This window comes from Ursus americanus, chromosome 6 (genome assembly GCF_024610735.1).
Source record: "Ursus americanus isolate L20-20 chromosome 6, mUrsAme1.1.p, whole genome shotgun sequence".
Lineage (NCBI taxonomy): Eukaryota > Metazoa > Chordata > Mammalia > Carnivora > Ursidae > Ursus > Ursus americanus.
The window spans coordinates 62,667,092-62,690,781 of record NC_142132.1 but is presented as its reverse complement, the minus strand read 5'-3'; positions in this window follow the sequence as shown (position 1 = coordinate 62,690,781).

The following is a 23,690-nucleotide window of genomic DNA, read 5'->3' as shown; positions in this document are numbered from 1 at the left end:
TAAAGAGAGGTGTCCCAAAATAAGAAATATACATGAAGGGAGAGGACAGATTTGGGAGAGTATCATTTAAAACTCTAGATCTGAGTTTTATTTTAGAAAGATAACTAGAAGTCAAAAACTGAGTTTCGGGGCACCTGGGTGGCTCAGTTGGTCAAGCAACTGACTCTTGATTTCAGCTCAGGTCATGATCTCAAGGTTATGGGATCAAGCCCTAGGTAACCGTGGAGCCTGCTTAAGATTCTCTCCTCCTCTCCCTCTGCCCCTGCCTCTCCCTCTGCCCTCCCTCCCCGCACATGCACTCTCTCTCTCTAAAAACAAACAAACAAAACACAGACATTCACATTCGAAAGTCATTAACACACACACACACACACACACACACACACACACACACAGGGCATCCTTCTCCCAAGGAGGTGGAACTTCAGTCCGTTTGAATGTGGGTTGCATTTAGTTAGCTGTTTCCAAAAAGCAGAATATGGAAAGGGAGGTAAAGTAACTTTAAAAAGTAAAACCTGGCAAATACAACCTTGTTGGGGTGACCAGGATCAGCATCATCAGTGATAAACCACATTGATAGCTTGTGCTCTTGACATTGGTGATAAAAAAGGGTACTTCACCTCATGCTCCCAAAACCTATAAACCCAGACCAACCATGAGAAAACACCATACAAACTCAAATGGGGGAATATTCCACAAAATACTGAGCCAGCATTCCTGAAAACTGTCAAGGTTGTCAACGAGGAAAATTTAAGCAACTATTACAGACTAGAGGAGACCATAAGGAACATGATGACAAATGTAATATGGATACTGGAAGAGAGAAAAGGACAGTAGGGGAAAACTAGGGAAATCTGAACAGAATGTGGACGTTAGTTAATTGTAATGCAACAATACTGGCTCCTTAGTTTTGACAGCTACAGCACCATAATGTAAAATGTTTACCAGTGTGTAGTATATGGGAACTCTGTGCTATCTTTGCAACTTTTCAGTAAGTCTAAAATTATTCCAAATTAAAAGTTTATTTAAAAAAACAAGGCAACTCTGTATGGAATGATCTCTACGGTATATTTACGGATGTACTCTGGGTAAAGTACAGTATATAGCATGGAATCATTTCTGCATCAAGAAGACTATACATGGGGGCACCTGGCTGGCTCAGTCAGTACAGCATGTGACTCTTGATTTGAGCCCCATGTTGGGTGTAGAGCTTACTTAAAGAAAAAAAAAAAATGACTATATGTGTATGTACACAGACTTGTAACCATATGCATAAAATCTCCCTTTAAAGATAAATCTAGGCACGCCTGGGTGGCTCAGTCAGTTAAGCATCTGCCTTCGGCTCCGGTCATGATCCCAGCGTCCTGGGATTGAGCCCCACGTCAGGCTCCCTGCTCAGCAGGGAGTCTGCTTCTCCCTCTCCCTTTACCTCTCCCCCCACTTGTGCTCTCTTTCTCTTCTCAAATAAATAAATAAAATCTTTAAAAGAAAAAAAGGTAAACCTATTACTTTTATATAATACATTGCCTCTGGGAAGGAAAATTGGGTGACTGAGATAAAAGGAAGCAAAAACGATTTAGTTTTCACCATATATACACTTCTATATCTTTAAGATTTTATATAACGTTCATGTATCATCTAGTCAAAAAGTAAGTTAAAAATGTCTGTGATGTCATCCCACAGTCGTGGACTGGGAAGCCCTGAATTATCACTGCTGTACATGTATACATGGTTCTTGGAAATAAGAAAGCTTTATGGCCTCTGCAGCAAACCTGTAGAACTTAATAGTAGTGACTTATTTTGGAAGAGCAATAACACAGGGCTTCCTATGCGTCAGGCATGACTCTAAGTGTTACACACATATTAACCCACAGATACCTACGAAATCAGTGCTATTATTCGCACCAAAGATGTTCAATGTGACTACCAGCATTATTCATTAATGAGTTGGGCATTTTCCCTCGGCCTCTTATACAGGTTGTTTAGATAAAATTTCTCCACTTAAACTATGGCTTTATTTCTTACGCTCTTTCAAAAATATAATGGAAGACTGGCAAAGGGCCCAGCCATTTGGCATTTTCTGTGAAGATTTACCATTCTATTCTATTGAGGATTAGGTCACATTGACAATATACATGCTTGGAACTCATCTGTCTCTGCTACTACATGTGCTTAATAAGAGTTCAAACTATACACGCTAACTGGAATATCCACAAGGATTCTAATCCCAGAGACTTTACCACCTGGAAAGAATGTATCATCGTCTTATATTAATATTTCTGTTTTTAAGAAAATTACTTTTGTGAACATTATAATTATACTGGTGATGTGTAAACAGGTGTATTTTAATTGGGGTATACGGACCTCCCCTGCATGGGTCTGTGGACAGACTCTTGGAGAGAGAAAAGTACATCTTTATTTTCATTAACATCTAACCGAAATCTAGAATCTCCTTGCATTATAAATACAGGCATGATACAAGCCACAGCGTATTAACAGTACCTGTGACTTTGTCACCCACAGAAATAATGATTCCTTTTCTATCACTCTATAGTTAGGCAGATACGATATCGCTTAAGCGCATCAAAATTACAAAATATAGCTGGTAGTAAACCCTCTGCTGGATCTTATTACCTAATGCACTAATAAGTATATCTATTACTGTATCACAATTTTTAATCTTGGATAACTATTTTAATATAATTAGTTCCTCATATCTTATGTATTTAAAATTTTCTTTCTGAGAAGGGATCTGTCAGTTGGCCAAAGGGTTTTAAAAAAAAGGCCAGTGTGAGAATTTAGCATGTGACAGAATGCATCTGCCCCACTTGTCTTCAAACCAATGAAGGCACTACTCAGGAAACGCTTGTGGGTTGAAGAAATGGAAAAAAATCAGCATTCCTCAGCACTGCTTTATGGTTTGACTTAAAATAGTTCACTCTCCACTCTTGTACAAAGAATTCAAAGGGAGTGTGGAAATTAAGATGAGGTATCAGGCCTTTTTCCAACAGTCATTGACACGTTATACACAAAACCCCAGCAGTGACAGAGGCCCAAACTGGAACCCCACTCACTTGGGGAGGGCACAGATGGGAAAGGTAAGCTCATCCTGACTGAGCTGTGTTCGCACCTGCAAGCATGGCCTCATGCAATCAAATGCTAAATATTGACTTTAAAAGGATAAGAAGCAAAACTTTTTCTGACAGTAAGGCCCAATTATAAGGGGAAAATGCAAATGGTAATGTTTATATGCAAATGTTATGTCCCTGAATTTCAAAAACATTTATATCAGTTTTAATGTTCTGTTTCTTCAAATAATTTACATAGAGAGTCATTTGCCACAGGGGAAAAAATTGCTAAGTGCTATTTTAAAGCATAAAAGTTTAGAGGCTGCAGTAATGAAATGTTGATTATCATCAGAAATTTCATCAAATGTGTTACTAAAAGCCATATCCAGTGGCTACAGAATTACATAAATCATCAGCATAGTAAAATCATGAGGAAGAAAACAGGTTTAATTTTACATGAGTTTTTCCTAGTGAAATCAGGTCGGCTCCTAATTATCACCACTTCTTAGTCATCGCGAGCTATTAGTTCAGTAACCCAGACTGCAATGCTGCCAGATATCAGTTATCAAGCTCACTGATATGCAGTTTCTAGAATCCATCCTTTCTCCTTGGGGACACTGGCAGACTGTATTATTCTAGTCTTCTTATCTCCTCTTCTCTACCTGCACGAGTATTATGAGCAGTTCTGAGACACATCCTTTGGCCTCGCTCAATAAACATCCATGGATAATTAAAAATGGATAACTGAAAATACAAACACTGGTTATAAGCATTTACCCAAACATTTGCTTAAAAGCTGGTTCATTCGTATTTGAAAGACAAAAGTCTGTAAAGGTCAAGAAAGATTTACATAAAAGATGGCTCCAGAAAATTTGGTCAGAATAAATCCTGATTACAAAGGTTTAAATGGTCTTCTACTCAGAGATGACTTTCAGGGACAAGAGAGCTGAAGGAACTGCAGACTCAAAGCCACCGATTTAGGTCACAGAAGTACACAATGGACAGAGACCAGAAGCAGAAGAATACAAAGCTACCTGGATGTTTTCTCACTAAAAGAGTGGCTAAAGCTGTATCTGACTCCACCACGTTTTTAGTAAGAACTGTTTTATCTGCTTCAAGGCCTAACTTCAACACCTACTGCCTGTGAGGTAGGGTTCACCTTTTTTCTAGCAAGATCAAATCAAAATGTCTTCAACAAATAAAGTTTCCCTAGAAAAGGCATTTCTACAAACAAAAACTCCCCAAAGGATGTAAATACATAATCCCCAAAACAAGAGCTGACAGAAATAAATAAATAAACAAAATACATAATCGAAAGAAAATACTGTCTCTCCTTTGATTGCTGGCTTGTGACAAAGCTTGTGAACTCCTCGCCTGGTTGCATAGCAACCGTGGAAGCAGCAGTTCCAGCCTGTAAGAAATTTTCATGCTAGCGCTGTGGAAACAGGAGCTAACTACTCAGTCTGTTTTTCAAGGTTACCTGTATTTGCAAAAGGAAAAAGAAATGAAGATAAAATAATGCTCCTGGGGAGTCTAGAACCAAAGATCTGGAAGGATGTTCTCTTAATGCTTTGAACACCTCTACCATAATTCCTCACCACCTATGCTCTACGTAGGCAACTCCCATATGGGAAAGAAAGGCTCCAAACCTTAAGGAAGTGTCCTTATCCCTGAAACAAGATAACCAAGCTCCACAAAACTTAATCACTAAGTTCCAGAGTTAGAAGGTAGACACTGGACTTCATAAGCATCAGCTTTCAGAGTCCTCTCTGTGCTGCTCCCAAGACCGCCCACTACTGACAACAGAGGAAGACTTATTTTTGGTTTTGCCATCTTAGCTTTCCAATAACTTGAATTATTGGAACTTGAATTCGGGGGCGCCGGGGTGGCTCAGTCAGTGTGCCTTCGGCTCAGGTCATGATCCCCACATCCTGGGATCGAGTCCCGCATCGGGCTCCCTACTCAGCGGGGTGTCTGCTTCTCCCTCTACCCCTTCCCCCCTGCTTGGGCTTGCCTTCTCTCTCCTCTCTCTCTCTCAAATAATAAAATTTTTCAAAAAAATATTATAACTTGAATTCTTTTTCTATCTTCTTCCATTCTTGAATGTGGCTGATCACAGCACTGGACAAGTCCCTAAAATGAGCAATTCATTTCCACAGAGATTCATCTTAAAAGCTTGAGCCTGGTAAACATAATCAGTAAACTTACTGGCGTCAGCACAACCGATAGGCTCAGACCAGCTTTCAGTCCGTCTCCATCCAGGTTTCACACAGGAAAAAATAAACAACCTATATTACCAAGCCGGACGAGTCCAGACAAAAATGTTCTTCTAGGGAAAGTGGAGACACACATAGAATGATTCATACACACTGGTGAACCAGTGTTACTTTCTCTATACTTAGTTATGGATTCTATCCATTAATGTTTATTGTCCAACCCACCAAGGATCAGGGCTTGACTGCTTCTCACAGGGAAATGACTTGAACGGGGGCACGTGGTCCCTCACTATCCCTTGGATAGTGAGACTGTGGAAAAAGCGCGGAACCAAGGGCCAGGCTCTTGGCACAAGTAGGTCAGTTATGGGACGCTGTGCAAGTCAGGGCAGTGAGCCTCCATTTCTGTGTCTATAGAGTTAATATTATTAACACCTTCTCTGCCCACTTCATAAGGATGATCCAAAAATCAAATAATGTCAAATAAAGGAATAGAAAACATATACGAACTTCAGATTGCTCTTTCTGACTTTATGTAACACCTCCTGCTTCCTCAGGTCATGTCACAATGGCATCACACTGGTGCTGGCTGGCTATCTAGAAGAGCTTAGGATGCACTTTAGGGTCTGTGCACTTAGGATGCACGGATGCAGCTTTACCATTGGACTTTAAACCAGCAGGAAACGTGGTGCTGTTGATGGGCCGCAACACTGACAACTAGGAAAGGAACATAAAAAATGACAGGGAGTCATTCTTCAGTTCCTTACATTTCCTGACTTTACAAAATGATGCCGTCCCTAGATTTTTGATGACTGAATTAGGGCAAAAATAAGCACAATTGTAAACTGAGGAACACTTTCTTTTGGATCACTGACAAGAGTGCCACACTAAAAGTAATTCTAAAGCTTTTGATTAATCAACTTAGTAGGTCTCATGAGACGCTTTAGAAAAAGTACACATCATCTTTCCTAAAACATCTACTTCTGTAGAGAGAAAGTTCTTCTCTCATTTGGTGATTAAAAATATTTACTTTTTCATTAAAAAGTATACTTTGCATAGAAAAGTAGTCATCTGTTGACTTTAAAGTAAAAGAACAGTAGTTAATTTTAATTTTAGATACCAGAGAGTATCTAATAGCTGATTAATTTACAGTGAAACCTTGCTAGACTTGTACTCATTAACTGTTAACCTTTGAGCACATTTAAAATTACTTGTGGAAACTGTTGCACTTACTTCATAAGGCAGATGGGACAGGCAAGTTTTTATCGGGAGCACAGAATTCACAGAAGAGAGAAGAAGACTATGAGACGGAGCAGAATCCCTCCCAGCCAACGAGTGTTTTCTCCCAAGGCTGGAAGCCTTGACCTACCGCATTAGTCATGTCTGCTTCCCGCATAATTTCAAAAGCATCACCTGTGTCTGATAAATGTGCTGGAATCATCAATAGCTAAGTCTAGCAAAATGTGCCTCAACTCACTGCACCCCGGATCCGGCAGGAAGAACACTTGCACATAACAGATGTATGGAATACACCCAACTAGCTGTTGTATATTGAGTTCAAGTCTTATCTCATGCAGAGGTATCAGGGAAATGAGAGATTTTAAACCTTTATTTAAAATAGAACAGATACAGAACTATAAAGGGAAGACAGTCTTTATGTGAAGAAAGGCTTATTTAATCAGTCTTCCCTCCATATACATGCATTCATTAAAGGCAAGAACTTAAGAAAAAAAAAAGTAAAAAAGCATTACCTTCTAGGTCAAGATACAGAGAACTAATATTTATTCAGTGATGCTCTATGCTAGCCACTGTACTGGGTGTTAAAACAATGGCAGGTACAACATCTGTTTTACAGATGGATAACCAGAGTTCCAAGAGGTAAAGTGACTTGCCAGGGACAAGTGAGAGATGGGGCTACAATTTAAGACTGCACCTATCATATTAAGGAGGGCACGTGTTGTGATGAGCACTGGGTGTTATACGCAACTAATGAATCATCGAACACTACATCAAAAACTAATGATGTACTATATGTTGGCTAACTGAACATAAAAAAAAAAAAAAGACTGCACCTATCAGACTCTCAAGCTTACCCACTTTTCCTTATACCACACACTTCCTCCCTTTCTAATATAAAAAAAGAGAAAAGAAATCTAACTAAGAAAGGCTGAATCCAGCCCAGAATACCCAAATCATTGCAAAAGGCTGCCTATCGAATCCTGGAAACTTTCTGCTAAAGAGCAACATATTTACACGCCAGAAGGTTTTAGCATATGTCCTATCTATATCATTTCCAAGTACCTATCAGCATAGCGCTTAGGAATCCTGACAAGGCTGACATCTTAATTGCCGCCTCTTTTCTCAGGAGGTTATACATGCCTCAAATTATAGCTGGATATTCAAAACACTGGATTCGAGTTGAAATAAATAAGTGAAGTAAATAACTGCCACCAATATGGCTTTACTAGTTACAAAGCAAATCTAGCGAATGTTGACATTTTAGTGGGAGTGGGAGGCAGGTTAGAAGCAAGAAAACCAAGGTACGCAGAGAAGAGCAAAGCAGTACCCCAAGTCAGAGGGCAGAGAGGAGGGACTCCTGGCTGCGAAGGAAACTCGCCTTACAGGGTTCTTACAGCCCGCACCGGCTACTGGCTGCTCCCCTTGGGTGTGGACAGCCAGGGCCAACATTGGAAACGTGCAAAACTTCGAACAATTTTTCTGGTCTCCCTTATTCGTCATCGAATGTAACAGCAGACAGCACAGCCCTGGAAAGAGCATGATTTGGGGGATCAGTTATACCTGGGTTTGTATCAGAACTCTGCTATTTACCAACTACTTTGAGCTTCAGTTCCATCTATAAATTGGGGGTAATCCAACCGGCCTCACAGAGTCTTTGGAGAATCAAATGAGTTAAAATCATACAGCACATAATGGCCATTCAATAAATGTGAGTTCCTTTCCTTTTACTGCACTATTTGAAGTAATTATCAGCAGACTGGTTCATAGGCTCAAAAGACAAACTGCAGTCAGCTACATCAGCAAGTCTTTTTCTCTTTCGAGAACGTAAGAAAGAATACATATGTATCCTATTTTCTTTCTGGCCTGAGACAGAATAACTTTTTATTCCAATAAACTCTTGAGTTGGGAGCTACAGACGGAGCAGTGGGGGATACCCATTACACTCTACCGTGAAGAAAGAAACCCATCATTGTGGCTTAGAGTAAACAGTATTTATCACACTGAAGCTCCTCCCCAGGTCTCCCCCTGGGATGAATTAGCAGAGTAACTCCTATAGAGAGGCTCAGCAGGGATCTGGAATTATGGAGACTTTTCAGAGCTCTAACTTACATCATTTTATATATATCATACAAACAGTGCGTGTACATGCATGTGCACACTTGTCTATAATTCATGTCACATACAGTAACATCTATATAAATATATTTAGTGATAATACACAAATTATATAAACATACACCGTTAAAGACCAAAACAAGACTAACATTCTCTACTCCTGTCCATCAATTTTGATCCAACTTCTAGAATATCACAAATGGATATGGGGGGGGGGGTGACATGTGGGCCAAGGAAGTATCCATGGGAAGAAACTTTGACCATTTTGCCATTGGATTTTAAAGCATCATTTCCTGGCTTCATCACCAATTTGTCTACTGCTTTATTACACTATTAAAATGTTTAAGTCCTCATAATTTCAGCCTATAATTTTAAGTCCCCGTCATTTTTAGCCTCATTCCCTCCAAACCTACTCCATGGAAGACGGGCTCAGAGTATCATCAGCTGAGGAAAAGGAAAGAAAGGGCATCTGCCTATTGCTGGTGGTTACATTTAACATTTATCAAACACATAAAATGTAGCAGGAATAGGGGGAATGGTGCATTCTCATTGCATTTTCATAAAAACTCTATGAGGTACATGTTTGTTATCACTGCCCTTTAGAAATGAGACAGTTGAGGAATACAGCGGTCAAGCAACTTGTTCACAATTCCTAACTAGCAAGCAGTCTGCCAGACGCCAACCACGAGGTCTCCTGCCCTCCAGAAAAGGGTGGCTTGTGAGGAGGAACCATAGCATTAGCCGAGTTAGGGCCACATCTTTCATCATAGAAGAGAACTGCAGAGCAAGAATTTACCTTAGAATTCCAGGGTACTAACGTCAATTCTAGAGACTGAGTGAAGACATGTTCACACAAGAAAACTTTTAGATGTGGTCATGGATTTAGATGTGATACGGATAAATCCATTAAAAAAAAAAAAAAGGTCTGTAACAAAGGGGAATTCCATGAGAATTAAAAAAAAAAAATACACTTCAGTGAAATAATATGACATCACTCGGCATCTCCTCCACTGCTTCAAAGGAGATTAATATACACTGATCCCTTGTCATACTGTGATCCACAATTGTATCCAATTTAATAAGAAGCACACCGACACTAGATGGATCTCCTTAGCTGAAATTCAAAGCCCCCAACATGACTCTCACCTAACTTTTCAGCCATATTTACCACCTTTTGATTTTTGGTTTCCAGGTTAAAAATATGATCTGAAACTATGTCCAAACATGTTTTGTAAAAATTACCATATTTGAAAATAATTCTATGATTAACAGTTCCACCATAGTTAGCAAATAAGGGTTTGTTTGCTAAATTTTTACATTAAACTATGCAAGATAAACATAATATAAAGGGAAGTAAAAGTCGAAGGAACTCTATAAAAATATTTGCTCCCAAAATGGAGCTAAAGGACTAATAATATTAATACATAAAAAACTTGTATAAATTGATGAGAAAGATATGAATAGCCTTATAAAATAATGCCCAAAGACATGAAGAGACAATTTCTAAAAGAAGATGTTAAACAATAAACAGACACAATGAGAGGAGTGGGAGGAAACACCGTGATATCAGACTTCATTTCTGAAATTCTAAATAACATTGTAGTCATACTGGAAAACAGGAGATCAACTGAAAGATTACATTTTCTCATGAGCAGAGGAGAGTAGCATTTTGTGGAAGCACGACATTGACAATATTTGGTCAGGAATCTTTTGGTCTGCTGAGCCAGGACTCTAAGCTCATGGGTTCAAACTAGGTGTTACTTGTATGTGACAACTATACATTAGTGAACCAATAACTTGTCATTGTAAGGTGATTCTAATATACAGAAACTGTATATTTTTATAAATATTCTAAGTGCGATTTTTTAATCTTCCCCATCCCCCAACCCGACTCTCTCTCTCTCTCTCTCTTTCTCTCTCCCTCATACTCTTACTTGCATTCCTACCACGTTTTTTAAAGGGCTGCCAATAACATTATTCTCTTTAGAACAGAAATCAAAGCAAACATGTCTTCCTTGAACGTCAAAAAAAAGTGTTTTAAGGACTGATAATCCCAAATGAAAATGGGAGTCTTTTCTTCCTATTGACCACACACCTTCGAGAAGGGGCCCACTTGAGGGAGCAGAGAGGAAAGCATGTCTGCGCCATCACATCAGTCCTGAGGCTAAGTGCAATGACAGAGGATGAGGCCAGCACACGCTCACATCTGAACCTGATACAAGCCAGTCTCTCCATGTAAAGACCTTCAGGGCAGCATCGTGCCTGCCCTGTGGGAGCGCTGATCTGTTCTGAATGTAGAATGAAAACAAACTTCGGCAAGCCACAGCAAACATCCGAGTATTTTTAGTCAGCCTCTTTGTAACCCATACCATTAAATTGGGCATGAGTCAATTCTCACAGTTCTTAGCATTGTGTCATCGGGATTCAGACTTTGCCTGACACGATGCAGCATTGTTTCTGATTACTCATATTCCAGAGTTTGAAGGCAAAAGAATTCTATCAGAGAGGCTCATGCTTTCCTTCATCTCTTCTTTTAAGTAAATCGAATGTTCTGACAGCACACCTATCTACAGATGTCAAGTCACATTTACAAACATCTAAATCAAAGGCTTGTCTAGGCAAGTCCTTGGCGTACGAGATTTAAAAAGTGACCTTGGCTTCTTTAAATGCTGCCATTTGATTCACATTCTATAAACACACATAATCAAAGTGGTGGGGGGAAACAAAGAAGGAATCAGATACCAGAAATAATAAATGGGTTTTCCTTTCACTTGTATTGATGATCTTCTCATTAAACTCAGAATTCTTCCAAGCCACCCCTTCCATTTGTACACTATGAAGTCATATCTCCTCAATCTCTAATATCTTTAATATTTTAAGTGGGTGAGAGGATTCAATCACAGAAATTTGGAAGAAGGATTCTGTGTTGCCTCCTGAGGCCCCAGACATCCCCTTGCTGGCAAAGTGGGTTAGACCATTAGGGACTGGCCGATGGAGGAGCCGGAGTGGGTGCCAAGTAGCGAGGGACGTCTTTACAGTTCAGATCTCTGACTTCTGGTCTGCTCTTTGAAACTGTGACAGGAGACAAAGGAGGCAAACTGAGCGGATGGGCCAGTGAGGGTTCCAAAGCAACAAGGCAGTTGAGTTTACACCCAAACCAGATAGAGGCCACAAGAGTCACTCCCAAGATACCAAAACGGTAAAGCAGAAGAAAACTTTCACTTCAGGGAAAAAATAAAGGCATCAACTCCTAGCCTCTTTTTGCCCCCAGTCAGTTTTTATTCACTCGCCTAACTGAATTCTTGGTGGTGCTAGAGGCTTCAGAGAAATCATTTCAGCCTGGCAATGCCAATGCCTCATGTCTTCTGACATCATGGTACAAAGTCAAAACTTCAATAAAGACAGTATTTCAGGGGTGCCTGGGTAGCTCAGGGGGTTGAGCATCTGCCTTCAGCTCAGGTCATGATCTCAGGGTCCTGGGATCAAGCCCTGCTGAGTGGACAGTCTGCTTCACCCTCCTTTTCCCCCCATGTTCATGCTCTCTCGCTCTCTTGCTCTCTCTCTCTCTCTCAATAAATAAATAAATAAATAAATAAATAAATAAAATCTTTTTTTAAGAAAAGACAGTATTTAAACTACATATAAAACATTGCTACAGAAGATAGCATAAGCACATTCCAGAAGCTGTTTAAATGGCTAAAGACTAAGTAAAGGAGGTTGGTCTGTGCACAAATAGACAAGTAGAACTGAACAAGAAAGTCCTAAATCCACACATGAGTAATTGTTTCGTTCTCAGATAAGCTTCAGGAAAAACTAAAATATTTCAATGTTAAAATACGACAACATATATTTTTGTTTTTCATCAGAGTATTGGCAAAATTCATGCTTCATTCATTCTAAAGATGGCATCAATTATTAACCACCTTGGAGTTAAAATTCTGAAACATGGTCAGATAATGCTTTTGAGCAACGACAGCATCTAGAAATATAATACGAAAGGGGGAAACTAAAATATACCCATTTTTGTTTTGATTCTGCCATTATTATTTTAGACAGCCTCTTAGGATTTTTATTTACCCAACCATATAAAATGAAAGTTTTGGGTGAGAGCTAGAAAAGCCCAACTTAGCAAGACCTCTGTTACGTCTAGATTACTAGCCAAATCTATGCTCTTGGTCCAATTATTCAACATATGATTCTATTTTTTAACTTCAGAAAATGAAGGTAGTTACACTTTTGCCCCTCAAAATTACTAGAAAAGAAAATACACCTGAAAAATACAAAAGTTCTTTAAGAGGTGAGACTTAATATACATGGGTGAGAAGGAATTAACAGTAGGATTCCGATAACCTAACACTTAACAGCAACATTACAAAATCCTGCAGAGCTGGTAATATGATGAGAAACGCCTATGGAACCAATGTAAAAATCTCAAAAGACTACATTATCATTCTTATGAGTAGTTGGTGACAAAAAATCAGTATGACTCTACGATTTCACTGAATAACAACAACAAAAAAATAACATCATTTAAGGAAGATGATCCAAGTGTACCTGTACTTCCAAGGATAAGGGTAATGATACGTGTTAAAGCAGTAAAATCACTAAAGGTTCCGTAGATAGGAGAAAGAATTACAAGTTAATTGTTATTGGTTTTAGCCATGTGAAGTGGCTGGTGTTAGTCAATTTTTGACATACTAAAAGGGCAATTTTGCATAATCCACCCTAATAAAATCTATACATATGAGTGTAAAAGTCACCTTAGGAAAAGCAATAAGCCATAATAACATGAATTATATCATTTGACCTTTTTTGAGCTCTTATTATGTCGCCGAGTAAAATGTTTTCTCCCACAACAAACCTATGAAAGAGGCACCATTACTAACCTATTTTCATGTGAGGAAATCGAAGCACAGGGTGACGTAGTATGTTGTCCAAGAGCATGGAGCCAAGTAGGGTTGATGTTCAAAAGCAGCCTGTCCTAACCCTTCCTTTAGTCTGGCTGTTGCAAAGAACAGATACTTCCCAGACTAAGAGCTGAAAGACAGTGGCTGTTAAGCATGTGGAAAGATGAGGGCTGGGAACTCTGGGAAGATGGGAGGGGGAGAGGGAGGAGTTGTAACATTTACCCATCGCTGTACAGAGGAAAGAGGAAAGGCAGCCTGTGAGGCCCACTGAGCAGAACACCCCTCAAGGTCAGATGCAGTCATTGGGTTATCACAGCTAAAAGACTTTACCTATTACAATCATCAAACTGGCTCTCCTAATTCCAGATTGAGAAGCAGTTGATCATAATTAAACGTCTATTCAGGCTTCCAAACAGAGAATGTACTGAAGAACCAAGCCAACCATTTGGTTTTCATGGCATTATATACAGAGAACGTGACACAGCATCAGTCTCCAGGGGACAGGGCCACTCTTCGATGCCATAAACTCAAAGCTCTGACTGCACAGCTGAGGACCAGATGTGGAACACAGTTAACACCCCCAAGGTACCATTCTACCATCAGCACGTGTCCAGGCAACCAAGTGGCCCCCACGAGGCAAAACCATAAAAGCTTTCAAAATGTTCTCTGATTTAAATTTTTAAAAGGTTAAAAAATAGCATCTGATATAAATAATTCATTAAAGTCCACGCTTATGATTTTAAAAAAGAAGAGAAGCAAAAAAAAAAAAATACATATATATATATATATATATATATATATATATTGCGTTTGTTGTTAATTTTCTTTACCTTTCTGGAGCTTCGTGAATAGTAGGATCCACAGTCACCCTAGAAACAAAGAAACGAATTTTAGCAAATGTGAAAGAATTTCATACTTACCGTGACAACCATTTACAAATAATTATTACGAATCGACTTAAAAAACAGGAAGTGCCTTAAAAGGGACACAAAGTAAAACAAAAGAAACGTGATGGGGCATAGAGAAAAAAGGAACATGCAGGAAATGTTCATAGAACTAACGCCATAAAGAAAAGCACACCAAGTCAAAGGCATCGACAACCTGAATAGAATTTTTAAAAACAAAGTTCTGTCAAATACATAAAAAGTGTGAACCTGAACTTGAAAGGAATATGCCCATGAGATACAATTTCAATGGGGTAACAAATATACTGTGAAAACAGTCTTTCCTGTGTGAAAATGTTGGCACAGGAAAAACACTTTCTCATACCATTTATCTTCACAGCTATTATGAGAAACCAATGTTCTCTCTCAAACTTCATTATCTCAAATATTGTTTACCAGGGGCCAGAATAACAAGGCAGGTAAAAGCCAAAAGCCAGATTCTACAAGAGATGACATGGTTCCTCTAAGACTATACCAGCCTCGAAAGAGAAAACTACAGACCTACTCTAAACGCAGGCATGCCAAGACCAAGGACAAGGCTGACGTTCTGCTTGTACAAAATGCTAACTTTATTTCTGTCAGGAAAAAATGCATTTAGCTCATTTCCTGTTAGGATACAGTACCATGTGCAAGATGCAAATTATTCCAACTGGTATCAAAGATTAAATATATAGAATGTGAAGAAAGGAACACGTACTCTCTACCTTTAGCAGTAATGATGTTTGCATCCGTTAACGCTACCAAAACCTACACAAATTAATACCACAAGAGTTTAGTCTTACCAATTTTTTTAAATCCAAATCAAATCATAAAGACTTTAATTTGAATTGCGACATTCCTATCTGAAGTTCCAATAAAGGAAAATAGGAAATTCACATTTCTAAAACATTGCTTTACTCCCAGCCATATTTTCTTATTTAATCTTCACAACTTCTAAAACAGTAACTTCAATAACTTTTTATAATCATAAAAGCAATATGCATTCATTGTAGAAACTACGCAAAATACAGAAAATAAAAACTAATCATGATCACACCACTTACAACAGAATCGACATCTTCTGTTGTTCCCTTTCAATACACACAGACACACACACAGGGCCTTTTAAACAAGTGTAGGATTATACCACATATCCCCTGAACAGCGAATCATTTTTACCCAGGAGAGCCTTCAAAAACACAATCTTAATAGTTACATCTTAATCTTCATATTCACATGACACTATTTGTTCAAACATTTCTTGTTATTTATTAAAGCTGCACTGTTTTTCTATTTATCTAGTATATCTAACATTGCAATAATATCCTTGCACAAAAATCTTATTGCATCTGCTAATTTCCTTAAGTGAAATTCACCAAAATGGAATTTCTGAAGAAAAGGCATAGACTTTTTCCGTGGCTCGTGTCCACAGTTTGCCCACCAAAAGAACAAAAACCGATACTCCGATACTGGCACACTTCAGTTTATTGCGTCTTGCAGATGTTTTTTTTTTGTTGTTGTTTACAAATCGAAGGTTTGTGGCAACCTACCTTAAGCAAGTCTATTGGCACCATTTTTCCAACAGCATTTGCCCATTTTTTTTTAAAAAGATTTTATTTATTTATTCGACAGGATAGAGACAGCCAGCGAGAGAGGGAACACAAGCAGGGGGAGTGGGAGAGGAAGAAGCAGGCTCACAGCGGAGGAGCCTGATGTGGGGCTCGATCCCATAACGCCGGGATCACACCCTGAGCCGAAGGCAGACGCTTAACCGCTGTGCCACCCAGGCGCCCCACATTTGCCCATTTGTGACTCGGTATCACATTTTTATAATTCTCACAATATTTCAAACATTTTCATTATTATTATATTTGTCATACTGATTTGTGATCAGTAATTTGGGGGCACTATGAACCCTGCCCAATATAAGACAGTAACTTAATCAAGAAATGTTATGTGTTGAGTGCTCCAGGAACCAGCCCTCCCGGCCCATCCCTCCATCTCTCTGCCTCTCCTCAAGCCTCCTTATTCCTTATGCTACAACAATATGGGGCATTACTGATATTGGTATCAGTATGAGCAGTATTGATATTACACCAATTAATAACGCTAAAATTCCCCTAAGTGTTCAAGTGAAAGGAAGAGTCACATGTCTCTCTCCTTAAATCAAAAGCAAGAAATGATAGAGCTTAGTGAGGAAGGCACGTCAAAATCTGAAATAGGCCGAAAACTAGGCCTCCTGTACCAGTTGGCAACATTGTGAATGCAAAGGAAAAGTTCATGGAGGAAATTTAAAGTGCTACTCCAGTGAACACATAAATGATAAGAAAGTGAAACAGTCTTATTGCTGATATGGAGAAAGTCTGAGTGGTCTGATAGATCGAACCAGTCAAAACATCCCCTTAATCCAAAGCCTAATCCAGAAAAAGGCCCTGACTCTCCTAGGTTCTATTAAGGCCAAGAGAGGTGAGGAAGCTGCGGAAGAAAAGTCTGAAACTAGCAGAGGTTGGTTCGTGAGCTTTAAGGGGAGACGCCATGCCCACAACAGGAAAGTACAAGGGGAAGCAGCAGGTGCTGACAGAGAAGCTGCAGCAAGTGATCCGGGAGATCTTGCGAACGTAATAATGAAGACGGCTACACTACACGACAAATGTTCACGGCAGACGAACAGCCTTCTAGTGGAAGATGTCATCTAGGACTTCCACCGCTACGCAGAGGTCAATGCCTGACTTCAAAGCTTCCAAGATCAGGTTGACTCTCCTGTTAGAGGCGAACACAGCTCGTGACTTGAAGTGGAAGCCAGCACACTGACCACTCTGAAAATCCTACGGCCCTTAAGAACTACACTCCATCTTCTCTGCATATGCTAAGTGGAACAACAGAGCCCGGATGACAGCACATTTGTTTATAACATAGTTCACCGAATATTTTAAGCCCACTGCTGAGATCTACTGCTCAGAAAAAAAATATTCCTTTCAAAATATCACTGCATTTCTATACACTAACAATGTGACTGAAGAAAGAGAAATTAAGGAGTCAATTCCATTTACAATAGCACGAAAAACCATAAGAGACCTAGGAATAAACCTAACCAAAGAGGTAAAGGATCTATACTCTAGAAACTACAGAACACTTATGAAAGAAATTGAGGAAGACACAAAGAGATGGAGAAACATTCCACGCTCATGGACTGAAAGAATAAACATTGTGAAAATGTCTATGCTGCCCAAAGCAGTCTACACTTTCAATGCAATCCCTATCAAAATACCATCGACATTTTTCACAGAGTTGGAAAAAACAATCCAAAAATTTGTATGGAACCAGAAAAGACCCCAAGTTACCAGGGGAATGTTAAAAAAGAAAACCAAAGCTGGGGGCATCACAATGCCTGACTTCAAGGTATATTACAAAGCTGTGATCACAAAGACAGCATGGTACTGGCACAAAAACAGATGCACAGATCAATGGAACAGAATAGAGAACCCAGAAATGGACCCTCAACTCTATGTCAACTAATCTTCGACAAATCAGGAAAGAATATCCAATGGAAAAAAGACAGTCTCTTCAATAAATGGCACTGGGAAAATTGGACAGCTGCATGCAGAAGAATGAAAATATGACTGCTCACTGACAACGCACCTGGTCACCCAAGAACTCTGATGGAGATGTATATGTAACAAGATTAATGTTGTTTTCAAGCATGCTAACACAATATTCATTCTGCAGTCCATGGATCAAGAAATGATTCTGATTTCCTCTTTTTAAGATCTTATTTATTTATTTGAGAGAGAGAGAGAGAGTGCATGCATGCAAGCATGAGCAGAGGAAGGGGGCAGAGGGACAAGCAGACTTCCCACTAAGTGGGGAGCCCAATGAGGGGCTCGATCCCAGGACCCCAAGATCATGACCTGAGCCAAAGTCAGATGCTTAATCAACTGAGCCACCCAGGCGCCCCAGTAATTCCGATTTTCAAGTCTTATAATTTAAGAAATACATTCCATAAGGCTATGGCTGCCATAGATGGGGATTCCTCTGACGGATCTGGGCAAAATCAGTGCAAAACCTTCTGGAAGGGCTTCACCACTCTAGATGCCATTCAGAGCATTCATAACCCATGGGAAAAGGTCAAAACATCAACATCCACAAGAGTTTGGTAGAAGAAGATTCCAACCCTCATGGGTGACTTTGAGGGGTTCGATATTCCAGTGGAGGAAGTAACTGCAGATGTGATGGAAACAGCAAAAGAACTAGAATTAGAAGTGGAGCATGGAGATGGGACTGCACAGCTGCTCAGTAAGTCAGTGGCTGGACATCAGATTCAGACCTCCCTATTTGTCTTCCTCTACCATCTGTCCCTTCTTGCGCTCACAGGGTAAATTTGATAGTACATACAATATTTGGTGGGAAAAGTATCTCCAACTACTTTATCAAAATCACCTTGGCTGTTCCCACCATGACCAAACTTAAAAGGATAAGGAGTTGCTTCTTATGGATGAGCAAAGAAAGTGGTCTCTTGGGATGGAGACTATGCCTGCTGGAGATGCTGTGAAGACTGTTGAAATGACAACACAGGATTGGGAATATTACGTAAACTTAGCTGATAAAGCAGGGGCAGTGTCTGAGAGGACTGAATCCAATTCTGAAGGAAGTTCTACTGTGGGTAAAATGCTATCAAAGAACATCGCATGCTACAGAGAAATCGTTCACGAAAGGAAGAGTCAATCGATGCAGCAAACTTCACTGTTGTCTTAAGAACTTGCCACAGTCACCCCAACCTTCAGCAACCACCGCCCTCATCAGCAGCCATATCAATGAGGCTAGACCCTCTGCCAGCAAAAAAGATTACCACTTGCTGAAAGCTCAGATGATGGTTAGCATTTTTTAGCAATAAACTAAGTTTGACTTAAGATATGTAGATTTTTTAAACATAATGCTACTATACACTTAATACACTGCAGTATAGGGTAACATAACTTTTATATGCACTGGGAGAGCAAAAAATTCATATGATTTGTTTTATCACAATAGTCACTTTATTGTGGTGATCTGGAACCAAACCTGCAGTATTCTGAGATATGTCTATAGACTACCCACCAAAAAGACAATTAGCTGCATTATCTCAGTTCCTAGTTCTCAAATCTCTCACAAATGTATCTTAACAATTTCATAAAATACTTTTTTACTTCACAGTGAAAATGGTATCTACTTTTACTTTTAGTTTTTTTTTCTTATTAGTGTGCCTGAGCAATTTTAAAAATTTATGGTAATTCTCCTATTTATTGCCTTTGACCGTTTTTACTTAGGAAATTTGTGGGTTTTTTATTGATTTGTAAGAGCTCTTTGTACAATAAAGATATTAATCATTTGTGTATCTTAGTTGTATGTTTTCATTTGCCCTCCTAGTCTTATCTGCATTCAGGTTTGGCTTATGGCTTTTGATGAACAGAAGTTTAAATTTTATGCAATCAAACTTATCAATCATTTCTCCTGTGGTTTCTTCCATGGTTTCTATGCTTAGAAAGCTCTTCCCTAGTCCAATTGCAATTAAATAGATATTTCTATTTCTTTTACTTGCCCTCCAAACCCCACCACCACTTTTTACCCTTGGCCCTTTTTTCAATCTGTGTAGAATTTTTGTAGGTATGGTGTGAAGTGAGTACTTAATGTGATTTCTGACAACCCCCTCCCTCAGCTTTTTCTCCAACACCACTGGTAAAATCATTCACCCCTTCATGGCTCATTTGTGTAAGATTCACTTTGAGAGTAATTCCTTTGAAGTACCATCTTTGCTCTGATGTCAGCTTTGGCACCTGGGTCAGTTTTTTTTACCTTCTCTAAACCTTAGTTTCTTTATTTGTAAAACAGGGATCATAATACCCATCTTACGGTTTTGTGGTAAGACTCAAACATGATAATTTACAGAAAACTCTTAGTTCAGTGCCTACCATAGCACATCTGCTCAGTAAGTCTGTGGCTGGACTCGAGATTCAGGGCTGTCTGTTGTCCTCTTACCACCTGTCCGTTCTTGTGCTCACAGGAATAAATTTGATAGTACAGATGATATTCGGCAGGACAAGTATCTGCAACTACTTTATCAAGATCACCCTGGCTGTTCCTACCTGTATGTTTTTACATAGGCCCAAGCCACTTTTCATTTCAGTTATTCTTAGGATAGTCTTTTCTTTCTACAATCATCTCTCTCTCACTTGCTTTTTGGCACACGCTATTACATGGGCCAAAACATCCAAAACAACGTTTAAAAGTAAGGGTGAACATAGATACCCTTGCCTTTTAACTGATTAAAATACTCAGGATTCTAGAGTCTCATCACTGAGTTTGATGTTGGCTATACGTTTAAACCAGCTAGTCTTCATAATACTGAAGTCTCTATAATACTGTTTTTTGGCATTATTTTTATTTCCATTCCACGAAGGAAAATTAATTTTTATTAGAGATTTTATTTATTTATTTGACAAAGAGAGAGAGCACAAGCAGGGGGAGCAGCAGAAGGAGAGGGAGAAGCAAGCTCCCCGCTGAGCAGGGAGCCCGATACGGAGCTCGATTCCAGGACCCTGGGATCATGACCTGAGCCGAAGGCAGCTGCTTAGCCAACTGAGCCACCCAGGTGCCCCGAGGAAAATGAATTTTAAAGCAGTAACATGAGCTACCCAAAGTCATATAGCCGGCACATGGGGCCTGAATACAAGCCCAAGTTGTCTGGTTCCATTTTTATTTTCCATTGCCACAATGCTACCACCTTATAATATAGTCAGTCTTCAAACCAGCCATTTGTTATTTGGGGTTTTTTTTAAAGATTTTACTGATTTGAGGTGGAGGAGGGAGAGAGAGAGAGTGCTCATGAACCAGGGGGAGGGGCAGAGGGAGAAGCAGGCTCCCCACTGAGCAGGGAGCCCCACTCGGGGCTCGATCCCAGAACCCTGGGATCACAACCCAAGCCAAAGGCAGATGCTTCAACGACTGAGCCACCAAGGCGCCCCCCAGCCATTTGTTTTGTTCCAAGTTTAGCCATATAAATTCGTTTGGATCTTATAAAACATCTTCTTATAAAAGTAATGTAAGAAAGGATGGCTAATTTCTCAGCTGATCTGAAGAAATGTAGATCGTCAGTTATTACCAGCAGGAATATTTCAGTACTCATCAGTATCTGTCTGAGAAAGAGCATTTAGTAGGAGATACCAGAGACACGGCTACAACTCCTCTCTTGTTATGCCCTATGCAGAGAGAACAAAGAACCTCCATCGCTTTCAGTCACTAAGGGTAGAAAAGAGTAGGACTTGGAAGCAAAATAGAAACTCTTGAAGGAAGAAGATTGGGAGTTGGCAGATGACACAGAGGTGGTGGTAGAAAGTAAAGCCAGAGTAGAGGGTTTAAGTGGCACCTCCTGACCTCCTCCTTCTCCTTAGACCCATGAGGGCTGAACGTGCCTGTTTGAGCAAATGCCAAATATAAGTAAGATTTGGCCAATCTGCTTTTGTTTTCAGCTCTGAACTGAAGTTTTCCCCTCCCTCTGACCCACACTGCATTTCAGAAAGGCAAGTTTTCTTTCTATTGGCCTGATCCCAAATAAATACGTCTTTCTGCTCTAGGATAGCTTAACTTTAGCAAATATTGAGAAATTGACAGGAAATAAAATGCAGATAAGAAGAAAGCTGCAGTTCCAAAAAAACCTCAAAGTTGACCCTGGTTTTTCCAAGAAGGTAATTATACAGATCACACTCTATCTCTACTGTGAGAGCTCCTTCATGGGCCAGATTTCTCCCTTTTTTCCTTACAGGAACCCCGGATGCTGCCGGACCCAAACCTCTCTGTACTTGGAAACATACTGGGCCTACCCTCTTTTCCCTTATTCTCACCCCGGAAGAGGTCTGAGAGTCTTGCGAAGACCTCATCTGCAGAACAGAAGCTTAACAAAACCTATCCACACCTTTTCTGGCACATACTAAGAACTGTTATTTCTTATTATTTTAAGTAGGCACCACACCCAGCATGGAGCCCAATGCCCAGCTTGAACTCACCACCCTGTGTGTTTCATAACAAGACTCTCTCCTCTCCTTTAAACCAGCCCCCAACCCAAGCTCCTTCCCTCTGTCCTCATTCTGCCAACCAAGTCAAAATCATACGCTGTGAGGAAAAGTAATAAAATTAGAATAACTTACACTAAATTAATTATGGTTTAAATTTAATAGATTTAAATTTGTGGAATAGAGTTTAAATAGAAAATATCCCTTCTGCTTTTCTCTTCAAATAGCCCAAGTCATGCATCCATGGTTCCACAGAGAAACAAAAACACTTAGTTCTTGACATTGTCTTAACATTAACAAAAATGGAAAGCACAATCACATACATGTCCAGGGACTTCACATGTTATATCGGTGGGCCTACAAAACAATCCTGCGAGAACGTCAGGGTAGATTTTATCATTGTTATTTTGTAAAAGAGGAACTTAATGAGCAAAGAAACAAGTGAATTACCCCGAGTTATATGTTCACAAGTGGCAGCAACAAGACTTAAACCCAGGACTTCTGTTGTCAAATCCAAAATTCTCCATTTCCTGAAACTGACAGTTTCTAGAACCATTGGTTACTAAACTTCTATCATTTCTATTAGGGCCACAGAGGCAATCATGATTTGTGTCTCAGCAACTGTTCTCCAAAAGACAATTCTGAAGTTCATGGTAATCACTTTGAGATTGTCGTACACAACTCTTTCTTGTTCCTTGACTCAATAATCACTTGAAGTAACAATCAGAAAAATATAGGCTATCAAATCATGTCTGATTTATAAAGGCAGGACTGGAGTTATTACATTGCTACAAATGCTAAAAAAAAAAAAAAAAAAAGATTGATTGTTTATAATAACTACATATAATCTTATAGTTTCTTTTAAATGACGACTCTTTTTTCCTAGGAGATCTTGAATTTCTGACTTTTCCATGTCTAACATATTTCTTATGTATATATCCAGCTAGTCCATGTCTGCAATAATAAATAGTCCATCCATCATTTAAAATATATATCCAGGAGCACCTGGGTGGCTCAGTCAGATAAGCATCTGACTTCTGATCTCCGTTCAGGTCCTGATCTCAGGGTCATGAGTTCAAGCCCCATATTGGGCTCCACACTGCATGTGGAGCCTACTCAAAAAATAAATAAATAAACAAATAAAATAAAATACGTATCATTATGGTTATGTGAAAATCAAGTT